Source organism: Aythya ferina (assembly GCF_964211825.1).
Source record: "Aythya ferina genome assembly, chromosome: 3".
In the NCBI taxonomy this organism is placed as follows: Eukaryota; Metazoa; Chordata; class Aves; order Anseriformes; family Anatidae; genus Aythya; species Aythya ferina.
Window position 1 is genome coordinate 37,815,012 of NC_140298.1, and position 19,301 is coordinate 37,834,312.

The following is a 19,301-nucleotide window of genomic DNA, read 5'->3' on the forward strand; positions in this document are numbered from 1 at the left end:
AGCAGAAAGGAGTAGTTAATATTAACTGATCATTATTAACATTCATTACGGAAAATCAATCTGATCATGCAATAGCCTCCTGCTGCAGTCAGCTGGGTTATTCTGATATTTACATAATATTGAGTTCCTGCTAACCAAAATTATGGTGGTTATATAACATCTTTCAATGTCATGGTGATTCTGCAAACAAAAAATCTATTCCAGTTATCAGCAACAAGGTACAAAATAAACGCACTTTGCAAACAGTTTCTAATGACAAATCTTTTATGCTTAGTATGCCCAAAATTAATACTGCCAAGTATTCCGCCTTGGAAAGATAAGAATAAAAACAGTACAACCTCAGTGTGAGTTCATCTTCTAGTCTTGAAACTGACCATTTCTGGAAGAATGATATTTAACAGGAAATCTCTTATAAAAAATGCACACACAAGCCTCTCTCATTTTCATGTGTTAAGAAATCAAAACATTGAAAGCTACAGTTAGATAAGCTTTAGAGTAGAAATTAGAAATACTTCGTTAAACTAAAGCAGTAATCCACAAGGCTGAATGGCTCAAAAGAAAGGCGAGTGCATCAACAACTGGTTTCTTAAAACATATCTTTAACTCAGATACTATCATGTGGATGCAAGAATAATTTAGTGAAATATTTTTGGTATAACTGCAGCTGTTCCATTACTGGCAACTATGAAATTATTATTGGCGTGTTTTCTGCTAACTGTACCTGACTAAATCAAGATGGAAATGAATTAGTACACACTAATTTTCAGGGTTCATCCTCCTTCAAATACTTTTGTGTGGATTAGTAGCTACATTTGTCAAAGTTAAGATCATTGTCAAGTTGGTTCTCTTCTGCACTCCAGAATAATGTTTCTCAGTCAAAAATTGAAGTTCTCATTCATATTTCAACATTAATTCAATTCGATGGCTCCCCAAATTAATCAGTAGATATTTCAAATACTATATGTATACGAATTTACACAGAAATTAGAACATGATTCTGTTATTTAATCTGAACATGGCTGAAGACTTTTAGAATATAACTGCACGCTGGTTTTGGACTTGTCCACGTGTGTCAAAACATAATAGATTTTGACCACATTGCTTCAATCTTTACTGTACATTAATCTAACCAAAACATGAGCTTCATGTATTTCAAATAATTTAGAGATATATTTCCCACAAGTATACATACATATGTATTTGAAAATCTGAATATCTTGAAGAGGTGACACATTGCTGTCAAACTGAAATCAACTCAAATGAAAAGACTGAAGAAAAGTTAGCCATAGTCAGAAGATAGAAGCAAGAGATTATTCTACCTGAGCACACATGGCAAGTGCATCTATAGCTAAATTCCTGGGTTTAAAACATGACTTGTGTAGCATTCTCATCTTCAGAAGGAAGATACAGGAGAACACAGTATATTTCATTCAGGCTTGACTTTTGCTGTGTCAGAGACTCAACTCTTCCAAAGCACAGGCAGTGTAAGATATAAGCCATATTTGGCCTGTTTCATAGAACCCTACAGCTAGCAGCTTTAGAATTAGCTGAAACACACCTAAAAGGGATACAAACCAAAATCTAGTTTGCCATAAGCTTGGCATTATTTTTATTTCTCACATCAAAAGTATATCTACATCATGCTACAAAAATTGTGGCTCTAAAAAGTGATTGCCTATTTAGGGTAACTCGTATCTATGCCATTCACATCTGAGCATGGTGTAACAAGAAACAGATTTTATTTTCATTCAGAAATTTCTATTTTTGGAGCAATTAAGCAAAGTGACCTAAGAGGACATTTTCCACCAGACAAGGAACCAAAATTAAATATTCAAAGCACATACTCTCACTCTTTCACAGCCGAAATATCTGCCAATTAGCAATTCTGTCAGCAAAAATTTAACACTGCAAAAATTTCAAAGGTAGAACTAATTAAGAAGTGAGTATAACGAACCCAAATTTTATGACTTCAAAACTCTAAACGTTCAGTTAGCTTTTGGAAGTGTCTTTGATGAGAGCGCATTTAGCACTTGATTTATGTAACTGCAAAATATCATTTCCCAAATATAACTAATGCAGACGTGTTTGCTATTTATCATATTATAGCCACTATTAATGCTTAAACACAAGAGCACTACTGCATATAGATGGTTGAATACCGATATCCTTATCGTGGCTCAGTTCCTTGCACCACAGAGGGTTCTGAGGGCCTGCAGAGAGCACGGAGAGGGTGCCCAGGTAAACCTTCAGCATGTGCTGGAGCAGGGACTGCAGGGGACCATGCAAATTAACAGCTTTATGCAGGGAGAGGGTGGGACCTTGCTCCTGAAGCCAGTCCAAGGGAGGGAACAGCGGAGCATGACTGCACAGCACAGCTATGCACTGCCTCCTAAATAGGGCAAGGCTGGGAAGACTGCGGTCAGCCGAGGGTAAGGTGCTGCTCGCTCTTAAAGGACGCAGATCCTACCCTTAAAAATTAAACTTCGTCACACACAAGTAGGCAAGTATAGTTTATTACTTGATTTTTAAATTAAGTTCCTTGTGTAACTTTTTCTAAGTCCTAATTATTAGTCACATTTGAATTCAAGGCACTGAATTCACATTATAAATGTGTGCTAAAAATCTACATAGCTGCCATGCTTAATTCTAAATATAAATCTGCTCCATGTCAGCTTCTGACACTGCCATACCCTTGGGCAGAAAGGCGCCCAGCATCTGGGAAGCTGCAATGTTAAATTCTGCAAAAAAATGCAGCCATATGAATTAAAGTTGTCTGACTTGATTTTGCACCTGCTGAAAGGCTGTCAGCCTCTCGGACATCTTACACTTCCAAAAAGATCACCTCTTTCAGATGCTCCATTAATACCAGCAGAATAAAACCAGGACATATATAAAATCTACAAATGGCACTAATACAGAATAAAAGAAATTACAATGTACTTCAATTTACAGCCAAAACTGTTACTCCACTTCTCCTCTGTCTCTGACCACAGCAGTTGTGGAAATTGTGCTTAACAATTAGGCAATCACTGATTAACCTGAAACTCTACTGCTTACTTTTCCCCGTGTGAAGCCACAGATCAGACAGAAGTAGAACAAGCGACTGAAGACAAACTGAAGTCTTGTCTCGCAAAACCTGAACAGCCTACAACATGAATTCTCTATTTAGCCTCACGTAGAGGTGCTAAACACTAGTAAAAGCAAGTTGCACTGGTTCAATCCTAAAATCACGCATGCAAAAGCTCCACAGCAATAGGCTGCCAAGGTCAGAGTTGAGCTCCAAGGGTCAGAGTAAAACCAAACAGAAACTACAGAAAGCTTTCCAGAGACAGCCATGGACTTTGAAAAGCTACTTACATGGACAAGATCTTTCATCCGCCTAAAAGTAGACACTGGTATTGTAAAGTAGGATCTACAGTCTGAAAATAACAACCAAAAACCAGAACTTAAATCTATGAAACACAATGAAAGTTCCTCCTGTTACCTTTAGTATCTTCTTACAACAGCTTCTAGACCTCCGGATCATTCTGTCTTTTCAACAAAGTTATTCATAAGAAAAAGTACAACGTAATAAAAGTTTTAATACAAGCCACATAAATTCAGATGAGGGTGGATTTTCCTGGCACCAGCAAAAGAAACCGTTCTTAAAAGAAATGAATTTTGCATAGATCCTTTTCAGTATACACACAATCAATGGATTGGATTTATACTGTGACAATGCTAATATACCCAGCTTGTAAGGGTACTGTAGGAACTTCATGGTATTTCAAAGATTTTTGTTATGACAACACACATGTATGAAAGTAAAAAATATTGCTACAAAAACAAACAAACAAACAAAAAAAAACAGTTAGAAATAAACTTCAACAGGAAATGATCCTGTAGGCTTAAAGAGCTGAGTTCTGGTGCCTTGCAGGTGCTCCATAGATGAACAAACTCCTGTGTTTACTGCAGATGCTTTTTTTTTTTTTTTAAGAGGCACACAGGTCAAAGCCCAAGCAAGAGGCCCTCTTCCTAAAGCTGTCAAACTTCTCATGGCAGGAATCACGATGAAGGATCAGGTATTTGTGTCTTACGCAACAGGTCGGTTTATATGAGACAGGGCCTCAATCAGTGGCAGTGTATTACGCTGAAACGTGGGTTCTCATTTCAGTGAAGTATGGCAAGCTCTCAGGCAACGAAGCCCGTCATATCACATGGGTGCTCAACAGGGGCACAACATTAGCTTCAGGCAAGAGGGCAAACTGTCTAACCGCCAGGTCCATCCCTGACAGCAAAGTGATGAATCAATAGCTACACAGTGTACTGAAAGACAAAAGGGCACTGGATGGCTTACAAATAGTCTGCGCTTTTAAATTACATTTGTTTTGACAAATGGGTGGTCAAAGCAAAGAACATTTTTTCAACAGCTCATCTAAGGAAGAAGAAAACACGAGCTAGACAGCAGGTAAAATGAGTAAAGATGCTGACGACAGAGAAAAGTGCTTCCTTAAACACTGGAATTACAAATCCTGCTTTCCTACCAGTCTGTGTTGCAAAGCTGATGAACTCTAAGTACTTCTGAACTCTCCATGAAGGGCACACACCGGTTCTCCTTTCTCTACTGTACCATTTATTTTCACAGAGATTGCAGGAGCATAATAATCTTTGACACTTCTACTACTCTGTCACATTTGAAATAAGTCAACAGGTTCACAGAAGGAACAGTATTTTCATTATTAGGAAGGAGGGGGCACAAAAACAGAAATGCAATAGCTTTGAAGCTCTGTCCACGGGGAGCATATGCTGGGGCATGGAGGGAAGACACATGTAGATCATGAGAGTCAAAAGGCCTGAACAACATGGACATTTTGTAGACTATTTCCTATCAATCCATCCTTCAAGTTCTGAAAAATTATCATCATTATTGTGTAGCGCTAGCACATTAGAATGGTATGTACCAAAGCATCAGATGTTTCAGATTTCCTTCATGATTTGGAACAGCATCTTCCAAAACAAAATCAACCTTTTTTTCTAAAGTTATCTTGTCAAATTGCAAAGCAGAGTGGAAGCACTATTTACAATAAATTCAGTCAAAATGTCTGACACTACTTTAGGTACTTTAGTTGAGATCAGTAAGTTTTATTCATTTTTACTATTTTGATAATCAAAAACCCTTTTGGAAAAAAAGTCTGTGCAAGAACAGAAAATAAGATTTTGTTAAAACTCTGCATATTTTCAGAAGCTTCTGTGCAAGATATATTTTTGTCAAAAATCCTCATACAAAGAAAAAAAAAATTCCTGTCCAGTTCTGGCATCTTGCCTTTCAGTGGCCAATAATAACAGCCCCGTAAAAACAGACAGCAACACACAGGATCCAACTGTTTCCTCCAGATGCACCTGCACACGTCTCCTTGCCTTATATAAGAAAGAGTACTGTCTCGCCTGAATCTTTGGAAGAAGATAATTGGGAAGAAATGCATTTAATTCCATCAACTGGATCTCTGATTTTTTTTCAGCATCTCTTTCCCCTTCTACAGGTTATCCCACAAGGACAAGGGCTGTGAACAGGAATAACTAAAGACAAGAAAGCCTGTTTTTATCCACAGATTGTGTATGAAATTTAAGGTAAGTCTCGCAATATTTGAAACTGAGGGAAAATAGAGATATAAATGAGAAAGCCAACAGACTAAACATTTAAAGAATCTGCATGTGGTGTAAGAGTGGATGGAAAAGGCTTACACCTTTTCCACTTACGCTTCCCCTTTCACTACTCCTAAATTCCACTGTCATTGAGAATTTTTTTAGATAATGCTAAAATTGTCTTTGGGTAACACAGGAAGCCTTGCAACATCCTGATAATAATTCTATTAAGCTTCATCACAGCGATCCCTTGCTGAAGATGCATGGGGGAAGACGTCAGTCAAGCAACACTGGAATTTGCTCTGGACTTATTGTGGAGGTCTTGAAGAGAGCAAAGAGGAAGCGTGCAGACTTTGGGCTGCATGACTGCTCAGCCAGGGCGCCTCCCATTCCTGATTCCTGGTTTGCAGAATACTGGGAAACAACAGAAGCAGAAACATGAATGGTTTGTTTAAAGTAAAACATCCTCCAATGTGAAACTCCTCTCGGTTATAATGCTCAGCAAGTATTTGAACGCTGCAAGTGTTACTGCACAGGAAAGGTGCTCAGTCAAACATGAGAGGGCACACAGCACCAGGAAATTACTGCGCTACAGAGAATCGGCATCTTTCAAAACACAAAAAAAATGTGAAACACGCTTAGATTTACGACAGATACAAAGGCTTGGGTGAATACTTTGTGTTCTCTCCTGCTGCACAGCTGTTTGCATACAGTTGTCTAGAGAGACCTCTGTATGTGAAATGTAGACACTGAAACCAGGCCATCTGCTGCATTCCTACTCACTTCAACAAGTTCAGATGGGGACCACAGATAAACAGAGCCTCTGGATGTAAGTGCAAAATAATATTATTCACATTATTCTGCAGTTTCTGAAACTTCAGACATATAAGAATCATACTATTTCACAACAGAAAACTTGTACTTTCTTTGTTGCCTGTCTTAAGTATATTTTGTATCATCTACCAATTCTGCTATGCATCACTTCTGTGTTTTTTTTCTTTCTGAAACTCACAGAAAAAAAAAAAACAAAAATCAACAGTTGGCCACCATCTAAGCATACTTATTCTGAATAACACTTCTGCAATACTTTTTCTCAAGAAACAGAATCTGAAAAGAAGCTAAATACGGACTTATTAAGGTAGAGATCCATGTGTTAACCAAGTAACAGAAACTATTTTAAAATTCAACAGGCATCAGTCTAAATTACTAATATTGCCATTTGGAATTAGAAAAATTAGTCATAGTTTCTAAAGAAGACCCTCAGCCCCAAGGCATCCTTCCAAGAGACATGGGTATAATATAACCATTTGTAGACTTACATTAACACCTTCCTATGCATACTGAATTTATTTGACAAATCGTGAAATAGGTTGCTATAACAACACTGATGTGACCCAGATATAATATCACCTTCTGACTTCTTGGCAAATTAGTAATTTTCATACAACACCTAGAAGCTCAAGGTTTATAGTATTGTTTTTTTTTTTTTTTTCCCTTCTTCTTATTTACGTCCAACTTGATTTTTAAGCAATAATTTAAACAGTAATAATAAATATACAAAAAATACCTGCTTTTAATATAGTGTGTCATTTTCTTACTTTTTTTTTTTTTTTTTTTAATTCATTATAGACAGAGAAAATCAAATTGAAAATTATTACATTTGCTTTTGCTATTATTGCTGTTCTTTAAAGAACATATTTCATAGTGGAAGGAAGTGACAGCTTTATCTGCAGATATCAATAATAACCAATCAAAAAAATGCATCTTCTCCATCTATAATTGTATTTAGTTGGGTAAAATCTCGGTGTTGTCTGTGGGAGCTTTCAGTTTCTCACCAAGAAGCCAATGCATTTATCTGGCTCCCGTCAAGCAGAACCTCATTTCCTCAGCCACACCCAGGAGGAGACAATGTTAGGGAGTGAAGCGCTCCATTCCCGCCTTTCGACCGACACTGAAGAGCACTCTGAGCTGCAAAAACAGAGCCTGATATGCAGAATCACAAGTCTCATAAGATTTACCAATTCTTAGTTAAATCGGTATGCACTAAGGCGAGAAATCTTTTTGGATTTAAGTATACTGCATGCCTAAAGGTAAGACATAATGAAATTACTTTTCAAGAAATTAAATAAGTAACCAAAACCAACTTTGTACTGCTAACTTTCTCAACTTTCTCAGAAATCAGGAAACAGTGGATGGAACTCCCTGCTTACACTGTATCCGCAAAATGATTTAAGGAAACTGAAATCCAGTAACAAAATAACACAGTGAGCAGCATGCAATTTTCCCTACCAACATGGACAGTGTTCCAGCAGAAGTTATATCTAAAGGTCGAGCATTTTGCTCCTCAACAGCTCAGTTCTGTTCCAGGCTGAGTGTATCAGCAAGAGCATTGTTTATAACAAAGGGGTTTTTTGTTTGTTTTTGAGGTATCCATGAGGAACTGGAGCTAGACCACCAACTGATTCCATGTAGGCCACCCAAGTATTCCCACAATTATCAAAAGCAGAAATATCTATTATTTTTTTTTAAATCATAGGATTTTGCCTTTTTTATTATTATTTTTGTTATTTTTTTTTTTTAATAGTACTGACTGTAATTTAACACAGCAAGGCAGAGCAGAGATTTTGCCTGCGTATCGGAGCGGGTGTTGTGCATAATAGCAAGGACTATTTCAAGACAGGACAAACAGAGCCATGATGGAAGCCATGCATTGCAAGCAGCGTTGACATCACGGCACAGTTTCCCCCCGAGAGTCAGTTTTCCATGCCCTAGGCAAATGCTCAACTGCCTTTTATCAGCACTATTAGTCATTACCATGACAGCAATATAGGATGAAATCAGCATCCGTTACATTGCATAGTTACCTTAAATGCCATCCAGCCACTGAAACACAAAGGGCTGGAAAATTACTCGGAGCAATATTGTGCTTTTGCTTGTGCTAGTGCATTTCTCAATTGATGCAAACACATTAAGACAGTTAATCAATTACAAATCAAAATCCATTCTCTGTACTATTAATGAATGTAACTTTGTTTAGGTGAAAGCATTGTGTTGAAATGCTTTGAACTAAACATTAACAGTGTATAAATTATGAATAACAAAAGCTGAACAAACTGCTGCAAGGATTTTCACTTCTAGAAGTACTTCTTCCAGAACCTAAAGCACTTTCTTCTTGTTTTCTTCTATAAATGTATATTCTTATAATGTGCCATGGACGAATCCTAATCAGTTGAAGTCCTCTCACAAAAGGAGATAAGGAGCAGTCGAGCATAGGCCTGAAGAATCACCTTTCTGCCTCCTTAAAAGCACATATGGTGCCCATTTCAAACATGACCTTCTGCAGCTTGAAAGGATGTTGCAGCTATTTTCATAATCAACTGCTTTCTTCTTCGAGAGTTTTCAGGTAATGTAGTGTGGAAATTGCACTGTGTCTTATATTACAGTGACTAGCATAAGGATAAAAGACTTGGCAGGAGCGAGGTGATTTGATGCTCTACGTGAAATTGGTAATGTGGAATATTTCATTTAAAAACAACCAAACAAAAAAAAACCAACACAACTAATTAGCACCCTTTCATTAAGCCGCTGGTTCTTCTCTATTTATGTCACACAGGTGAGACATAGGATAAAGAATCTGATTTGCAACCTATATGTCAGCAACCCCACCTGCCCTTTGTGCATAAGGAGCACAGTGCTGGATCCTGAGAAGAGATGTGGTCGTAATTCAATAGCTTTAAAATGAATTATTTCCCTGTCAATATTACATCCAAATTGACATCCAAATCTTGATTTTCTTCTCAAGGAGGTCACAAGTACAGCATAATGTAGATTCTTAATGTGCCTCTGAAGAGACAAAGTGTTAATAGAAACACTGGAAAAGCTGCCTACTGCTGATCCCAGGGAAAAAAGTCTGAGAGCCAGATCTTTGTCTCAGCCTTTGTCAACAGCTAACAGGAAAAGGAAGTAGAGCAAAACAGAATCTGGACCAATAGCTTTTCCTCTCAACTGACAGAATGATTAGATGTGCGTTTATTTCATCTAGGTATGCAATTCAGAAATTCAATTTTAAAGTCACTGTACCTTGGTTACAGATTATCCAGAAGTTTTCATTTGAGATTATAATGAAGAGAGTGTAGATGACACCCACCCTGTAGAGTCCCAAGCTCCAGTGCCTGGCTCCCAGAAAGGAATTGCCTCGGAGGTCTGCCCACAGCTTGGCGGGCAAGGGGAAAAATAAAGGCCTTTGCTAGAAAAGTACTGAAAGTACTCAAAAGGCTCAGGAGTACTGAAATGGAAAAAATGAATAAAATTGAAGTTTCTAATGATATTTCCTTCCAGAAAAGAGCTTTCTTGATAACAAAAGTATTAAAAAAACTACCGCTGGGTACCAGCCAAAATACTGCCTGACCACCTGAGTTTAGGGCTGGCAGCATGGACATCACAAGAATTGATCTCAGCTTCAACGTGTTCCAGTGTCTTTGCAACCCCATCTGCCCAATTCACAGGTTTTCATGTATCTTATCCCTGGCAGTACTATGGAATAATAATGTTCACACATGCAGACAGAACAGAGGTGTAAAGCGATGACATGCCCAAAGCCACAAATACCTTTTTGCTGGGGCAGCTTCCCAAGTCCTGCATTCACTCACACCTCACTCACCTGTAACGCTCCCACTCCAGAGGAATGAAAGCATCTCTGCCTCAGTTCCCCCCTGTAAAAATGCATCTTCTGAAGATGTGTAAAGCTAACTTATGCTACCTATATAGCATTCTCTGAAGATAAGAAATGTCATATAAATACAGCTATTACTGTATGCAGGAAATCTCAGGCTGTTTTCCATATAAAGGACATCAACAATAGCAGCAGAAGGAATAACACCATCGTGTCATGATCATGGTTTATATAATACATTCTAGGCTTTAATTTTAATTACCTACTGTCTTGCAGCTTATTTGTAAAACTGCTTTTTTCATACTTCAGATATGGGATGTTGATAAAATACTGAAAAAGCTTTACAAATATGTACATTATGTTTTGCTGCAGAGTCATTTGCTGCTTAAATTTTAACTAGCTTGTCATACTCCAGACTCGCAGAAACCCTTAGCTGTCTTTTGGCTTTTTATTTAGTTTTCATGTAGCTTATTTCTGTGCCTTTGCAACACATAATATAAGAATTACCGTAAACAGAAAGTGGAAGTAAAAGCCAATAAAAAATAGTGGTATTATTCAAATAAATTAAGTGCTTTTTTGGAGGTTTGTCACCAACTGTGATGGAAATACAAGATGGACATAAGTTGCTTAGATGTTCTTCATTCATATGAATATGAATGTGGTGGGGGCAGCTTGGTGACAAATGAAGATCTGAGATGGGCGCAGATATTTAGCTGAGACCACAACGCTCTGACGTTGTGGTATCAGCTAGCACTGACAAAACAACTTAAAGCCAACCACAGTAGTAATGGGCTACTTTGTGGACTCTACCTTGTTCCAGTTCGGTGCCACAATTTGTTATCCCTAGGAAGATTCCAGACACGCACAATGATAGTCTGGAATCACAACCGTGACTTCAGCGATTTGAACAGAAAAAGGATGCACGCCACATCAATATAAATAAATATAAAAATACTGTTGTAAACATTATTGCTTATTAATGTGTTCAATAAAACCATGGTGGAACTACTTGTTTTTCTGATGGAACATAACAAAACTATTAACATTCTCCAGGCACTCAAGAAGTTTTTCAAGGATAGTTTATTGTTTAAACTACAAAAATATCTGCTATTTATTTACTGGAGATACCTACATTTATTTCTTATTTCTAAATGGGTATTATTTTACTTTGCATCTTTCTCATGGACAGAAAAATCTACTACCTAGATTTGGTAAATGCACACAGTGTACAACTGAGACACAACTTTTTGTCGCATCATCTACCTCAAAGTTTGTAAGTAATTACTCTGCTTCGGACTCATGGGACCAGCTTAGAAAAATATTTTAAAAATATTTTAGATTATCTTTTTCTATGATTAATTTTGTTTTACTAAACTGAATAGTCTTTTAACAATGGGAGATTATCTCCTATTTATTCTGTTTTTCAAATGCATACTGGTTGTCTTCTCAAATTCAAAATGTACAATGAGTGGTATACTGGATTGGCAACTCTATGCCTATAAAAGCAGATTAATTCATCCCTAAAATTTGTTTTAAAAATAGAAATAATACAATTTGAAATAGTTTATTTTGATAATAATGAACTCTCTAAATAGAGAGCAATCATTTCACTGCTACTGCAGAATAATTACTTCACCTCACAGCAGTCAATTACACATTTCAGCAGCATTTCCAAGTTAAATCAAGGAGGAAAATCCACTGTGCTGTTCAACTGATTCTATCTTACCTGTAACTGCTCTTATTTATTGTAACTATAGCAAGCTTTAAAGATATCTGCAAGGAAGGATTTACAGGAAATTACAGCTCCAAATACCAATATCCAAGCAAGAATCAGTTCTGCCTGGGCAGCGACTTCAGACTTTGGCTGCTTTGCACTTCTGGAAATGAAGCTGGCAGGAAGTGGAAGGGGAAGTAACGCACTTCGGGACTGGATAAGCAGCGCAGCAGGAAGTGAGTGAAGGCAGTAACAGAGCAGTCACCAAGACAATGAATTCAATCAGACCTTACACTAACAAGGAGCAAAAGAAGCTTGACTTTGATTCTTAGCTGCAAATTCAAACACCAGGATTAATGGTCATCTGCTCTCTTCCTCCCATTGTAACAAAGCATAAAGCAAGCTTTGTTTGGTTTAGCATTCAGAGCAGGAGAAGACACTGCTCATGAACTAGCGCAAAGAGCTGTGCATAATCAAACCCTGCATAAGCTGAAAACCATGGGACAGAGTAAAGTTTAGGGATTTTGAAAAGTTATGGAATTTTGAAAAGAACCTAAATGAGACAGGTAGCTACATCCCAGTGCAACTAATGAACAAAATGAAGAAAAACCTTAGATCCACACTGTTTTCTACAGAGAGACACTTGCCTCAGGAGACTATTTTTATCTAAATACTACAACTTCTCCATTGGCTTCTCTGGGAGCTACCAGGAATAGCTACTAACCAAGTGAAAAAAGAGAGATGATGTCCCACGGACATACTAGACTAAGCCAAGTTTATGAAAATACTGATAGTGTGGCTTACTTATCCATTATAGAGTTCTTCAGCACTACCTTTTAACACCTAATGATGGTATCACGTTATCAAAGTGTAGTGCTTCTAAACTAGTGATAAGAAAAACAAAACCTGAAAATAATCAGACTCTTGTTGATGTGAATATGAAAAATTTTGACATTTTGCAACTGACTTAGATAGAGCCATGCTTACACAGACATTGCTGAAGGGAAGCAAATCTTTTTTAAAATGGTAATGAAGATTTTTATTTTTTTTTAACTTCCCTTCATCACAATTTCTGATGTTTTGTGCCCGTTTCCTAGAAAAGACCTTCTAAAATGGTGCTGATTATATATCAACACAAAAGTGAAAGTAAATGTATGTGTATGTATATATATATATATACACACACACATATACTGATATATATATATATCAGTATTAAGAACTGACATATATATATACATGTATATATATATGTATTAAGAACAATGTAGGAGAATCAATTCCAACAGGAATTACCTAATCTTTAATACTGCACTTTAAATTCAGCTCATCTGTGATGAACGTATCCCAACCTATGAAGTCAGTCCTCAACTGTTGTTTGAGGAATCAAGACTAGAATGGAAAAGAATGAGAAGATTTAGTTGGGTGCTATAAAAATAGGAAACTACTAATAAAATTTAGATCCTACTGAATTTAACAATGCCATTATTTAACTTTATTCTAATAACAAGTAATCCTTAAGAGAAACTTCCTTTTTCTAATTCATAAAAAACCCAACCATATGTCTCCTAGGAATACAGAGCACAAGAATGAATAAAAAGAAAACTCAACATCAAACCCAGCAAACTCAAGAAATAGGTTCCAGATGTTTAAAAGACAGATTATTTTCTTAGTCTTTTTAGTGTAGGTATGAAACTGGAAGGTTGGACTCTTTCCATGTTCTCTTCCAAATCTCTTACTGATGTAAAAATGTTCCAGTGGAACTGAGTTGGCTTCATTAAAACCACAGAAGAAATACTGCATGCCTCATGTTATCCAAATTTTCTCTGACCAGAAATGCTGCAATGATTTCAGTTTCACCTGTGCTATACCAAATCCATTTGGAGCCTTTTGTGCACTCCTTTAATGCTGGTAACTTTAGCAGCAGTGGTATTGCTAGAGGGAATCATTCATTGTGAGACTATTATGTAAACACAACGATGTGATAGCTAGGACTTGAACAGCATGTGGTATTTGCAACTCAAAAAAGAGCTTGATAACAAAATTTCATCTGATATCACGTACGGTTAAAAGTAATGAAGATGTGAGTCCTCAAATACAATTTTTATAGCCTGTACATCTGCTGTATAAACAGTAAAGGGAAACTGCTTCTGTTACTCTTACTATACATTAAAATAGGTCTCCTTCCCTAGAAAAATACTAATACATCACAGAAACCAGTGTAGAATATACTGGACACTACTAATTGCACCAGGTGTTCACAGGGTTAGTTGCCAATGACCTCAGGAGTCTTAAAGCCTTCCTTCTCCAAAGTCAGTAGTAATGAAATGAAATGCTCCGATACTTTCCGTAGTTTATGTGTAGCAAGACTGGCACAGAAGCAAGGTGTGTGTATTTCCAACTCTGAATCTTTCACCGATTTGCCATTCTCAGTTTGTAAGGCAAACTGTGTGCCCTACGATCCAAGTGATCAGTCTGGCTCATGCAAGGAATAGCAATGATTCTTCTTGAGGCCCAGGATACATGGAAAGTCTGAAAAGTGGCCCGTGCTCTTTGATAATATATCCCAAGCCAGCCTTTCTGGAGCAATGCGAGTTAGAAATCTGTAAGTAATGAGGACTGTGATGCTGCAAAGAAACAGAGACACAAAAAGCTGGATCACATCCCAATATGCCAAACAGCTTGGCAATCTTAGATGGAAAATCTGCGAGCCTACAGAATTACAGAGAAGGCATCCAACAAGATACTACTGAGTATATGATGTCTCCCCCCACTCCTCTAACTCAAAAAAAAAAAAAAAAAAAAGGAAAAATTATTGAAGAACAAGATATACTTTCATTATACAACTTAGTCAAACACTTAAGCACATATAAGGAAAATGCTTAATCTAAGAGAAGCTAAATTATTTTCTGTAATGCATCCATTATTCTGACAGAAACACAATCAAACCCTCAAAAGTCGTACCTTAAAACAAGAAAAATGATTTCTGATACTGATTGCATCCCGAGAAGAATAAATGAACTAGTAAAATTTATCTTATGCATGTTAGATACCTAACTTTCCTAAGCACATGTAATTTATGCTCTCTAATAAGAAAGACTAGGGATGACAGCTTCTTTTAAACCTATAATTCAACTTTTTTAATCTTCAAATTCTGAAAGCAATCAGTAGATACTTTGGGGACTTTTTTTTTTCACTCCTCAACATCCCCCTCCCGTAAGATCCATTCTGAATTAGGTTACCAGCACAACACATTGAAAGACAAAAATCTATTTATTATGGTCAATTTTGTAGAGAGCTGATTTAGATTAGATATGAGGAAAAAATTCTTCACTCAGAGGATGGTGAGGCACTGGCACAGGTTGCCTAGAGAAGGTGTGGATCCCTGGAAGTGCTCAAGGCCAGGCTGGATAGGGCTTTGGGCAACATGGTCTGGTGGAAGGTGTCCCTGCCCATGGAAAGGGGTTGGAACTGGATGGTCTTTTAGGTCCCTTCCAGCCCAAACCATTCTGTCATTCTAACAAATAACTGCTGTATTTTTACACAAATTAAAATGATTAGTTTCAGTAAAATGTCTCAAGAATGAAATTTGAGTAAGGAATCCTGATTAGAACTTAGTAACTGCAGCCAGCAAAGAGTTTATTAATGGATTCTTAAAAGACAAAAGCCTCAAAGTTCATTTAGGATTCTGAAACAGGGATAAATTGTATCTTAATAAGTGTAAGTGCATTACATCACACTGAGTGTACTTTCTCTACTCTTTCAATGAAGAGTAGGCAGTTAATTGAAAACAAGATATGAATCTAAATCTCAAGTTCTTTTCCAGCATTTACAAAGCTTTTTCTCCCAAGAATAACTTTCACTTATTAACATTACCCTCTCAGCACAATAGTCATAAGTACTCTTATTTTCCAGAGAAGTCTGCTGACGCACAGAAGAATCTTGCCGGAAGTCAAGATGGCAGATATACGAATTGCTCCAGTGATGAGGTTTGACCAAACAATCCTGCCCTCAAGAACATTATTATAAAATGGTTTCATCAGTGATTCCATTACACACACTGAGAGTATTATCTTGTCTGAAGGACTAAACTTGAACCAGCCTGGAAGTGTATTCAATATAACAACTACAAAATTTCTATGCACTCAGAAATTTGTAGACACATGAAAACAGAATGCTCTAAAACAAATATCTGCTCTCATAGATATTAGCAAAAATTGTTGTAATTGTAGAATGCACACAAGTGCACAAGTGTTCTAAGAACACTTGGAATTCTTTTTAAGTTTTTGCTTTATTTTTCTTCAGGAATACTTTAAAGCACTTGAAAGTAAATTTAAAAAGGTATTTAGCCTACGTGCTGCACTAACACCAAAGTAAATCAGACATTTAAACTCATATTGCTGCAGTTCAAAAGCATTCACTATTTAAATTTTGCTTACTGCATTTCCAGTTAATAAGATCTTTTGCTTCCTTTTTTTTTTTTTTTTTCCCCTTCAGTATGTGCCCTATGTGATTCTCACATAGATTTACAAAACCCTTAAGTATTTGTGGCCTCTACGTCTGAATATAATATTAAATATAATATTGAATATGTGGAGGTAGGTGTGTGTCCACTTAATCAACTGAAATGCCCAGCACTATGTTTGTAAAGCTAAAAACTCACCACTGAGGGAAAGCCTCAAAGCTGGTCTTAATAGCCTGACCCCTGAATCCAAAAGTTTCTTCCTTCCTTCAAGCTCCAGATAAAGTCCTTACCAGCAGAACTGTACTGTTAAACTGGCACAATTTAAAAACAAACAAACAAAACCACCCAACCAAACAAACAAACCAAACCACCAAAACCAAAAAGGATAGCTTCAGTTCTTTGTCATACAACAGTTATAGACTGCATCATACTTTTAATAAAGACTGGACTAGATTTTTAAGCACCCTGACCAAAGTCTGAAAGTGATTATACATTCACAAAGTTTCACTGGGAGTTTAAATGGGAAAATAAGTTATTTCTTCCCTTCTAGTTCTTTCTTGCTTTATGATATTGCTGTGCAGATGTAAACAATTACGCTGCTCCGAAAAGAGACAAATACAACTGCCCCCAGTATTTTTGTCAGAGGTGAACCAACACCCTTGGTTACTTTTATTTACTGTGGGAAATTTGTGAATTGTGATGGAAGATGTTTCCTTTAAATCGTATCATTCACAGAAGAGCAGATTTCCAAAATGATGGGACGAAGAAGTTAAAAGCGAAACAAACAGAAAAAATACATTAAATTAAAAAACAAAACAACAAAAAAAAAAACGAGTCCAATAAAGAAGAAAAGCATATGCTTAGGAATTGTCGGGAAAGATACAGTTTACTGGTACTGATCTGGGAGTTATAAACAGAGAAGTAAGCAGAAAGGGAGTATATATTGGTCTCCTTTACAATAGTGTTTTATAAATGAGTTTTTTCTTTCCGCTGTATCTTGGAGGAGGGAGCCACACTGGTGCAAACTGGAGTCAATAAAACTCAGATTTGGTTTGGTGGAATATTTTGTCCTAGATTCTAATGCTGTTTCTCTATTTAGTAATGGTTAAGTTTAATGTGTGTTGGGGGAAATTTAGGACCTATACTATATGCAATAGCTGCAACTGCAACTTATCAGCCAGTTCACTTATTAAAGTTGTTTCTGGAGATTAAAATCTGTTTTACTTTTTCCCCGATATTCATTTTTAAGGAGAAAACTGGCAGAAATAATGAAAGCAAATGAAGTCGTAGCATGAAAAAAAAAAAGACAAAGGACCGGGCAACATTTAAATCAGAGTATTTACCTCTGTTTCAGTCACAGCTTTCAGTACCTTCCTTAGTATAGTCACTACAAAAATCCACAGAGACAATGAAAGGACTTGATTTTCTTTGTCTAGCCTTGCATCTTGCTTTCTCTTATGTTTTCTTAGAAAAACAAACAAAACAACTAAGCTTCCAAGTAACACACAGACGCTCTATTCAGTCATTTTTATGTGCAGAGACTGCTTTTGACTGCTGAATGACAGTGGCAAAACATTATTATTTTTTCCTTCACAGGTATAAAGCATCAATGAAAAAGGCTGTAGCAGAGAAAAGGAAAGAACAGACTCTGAAGGGATAAAGGAACCAATTGAAAACAAACTGCACTGAAAGCTTTACCTCATAATTCTAATAACTCCTATTACAGACAACAACCATTTACCAGAGTATTTCTATTCTTTCAGCCAAATTACTTCAGCAGGAAGGTGAGGAGGTTTGAGGAAGGAGAAACAAGCAACATTTGCAAGTATATAAAATCATACTGCATTCTGATGGTACTACAAGAATAAATACAGTATTCCTACCAATGAGCAGATCACTTGGCAGAGGCATTTCCAAGAGTATGTTATGGTTAGAAAAATCCCTAAAGGAAAAAACAAACAACAACAAAAACCCACAACCACTGTAGTCTGGAATAATGATGTTCCAATGCATTCGACTTTGGCATTATGCAATCCACATTTAGTGAACCATACGCCTTGAAGATCCATCACAGACAGAGCCTACCAAATTATGAGCTCAGCTGCTGTTACAGAAATAAGAAAAAGGTTTCTGACTACGCAAATGTAACATGCAGAACCAGGCAACAAAGCTTCTGACCAATGCCAGGACTACTGCTCTTTTATCTGCAGCTCTGTTACCTACTTTTAATGTAAAATATTTTTAGCTGTGTATTTATTTAACCTAGTAATGCTTGCTTATAAAAGTACTCAAATTATTGTTTTATTCCCCCACAGCATAGACAGGATTACTAGTGAAAAGGAGAAAGAAATACACATATTTAATGGTAGCAAGTGTCCAGTAGTAAAACAGAGACCAAAAGTCCCTCTTGATGGTGGCCACATTCAATATCAACAAGGCTTTTCCATGAGTAGTGTTTTTATTACTCTCATTTGAATCTCTAATTATTGGGACTCTCACTCTACTTCATGTGTATTCTCCCAAAACAAGAGCAAGTATAAATTTTGCTGATTTATGGAATAAAGATTTTATTAACTTTCTTCAGATGCTTTATCTTGAGTGAAATTCCGAATTATGCACCATGGCTTTTGAGTATTGTTCACCCTCCCTAAATATAAAGTGCAAAAAGACTGAAATGATTTAAGATCCCGTGGCAAATGAGTACAGTTAATGCGCCTGTCTTTTTAGTACATCTGCTTATTATTTTTAAGAAGTCTAAGAGTTTGAAATTCAGGCTATTACCTAAGAAATAATGATGGTACTTTCCAGCTGAATGATTGATTCTTTTA

General features: G+C 36.7%; 1 protein-coding gene and 1 long non-coding RNA gene across 3 annotated transcripts in view; one reads left to right on the forward strand and one right to left on the reverse strand.

The window, feature by feature from the left end:
* Nucleotides 1-19,301, reverse strand: part of PRKCE (protein kinase C epsilon) — a 298,000-nt gene that overhangs the window by 164,109 nt on the left and 114,590 nt on the right. The window lies entirely within an intron of this gene.
* On the forward strand, nucleotides 7,139-19,052 carry LOC311434620. Its single transcript, XR_014691605.1, has 3 exons — nucleotides 7,139-7,712; nucleotides 15,924-15,997; nucleotides 18,070-19,052. It is a non-coding gene; the product is annotated as an uncharacterized lncRNA (long non-coding RNA).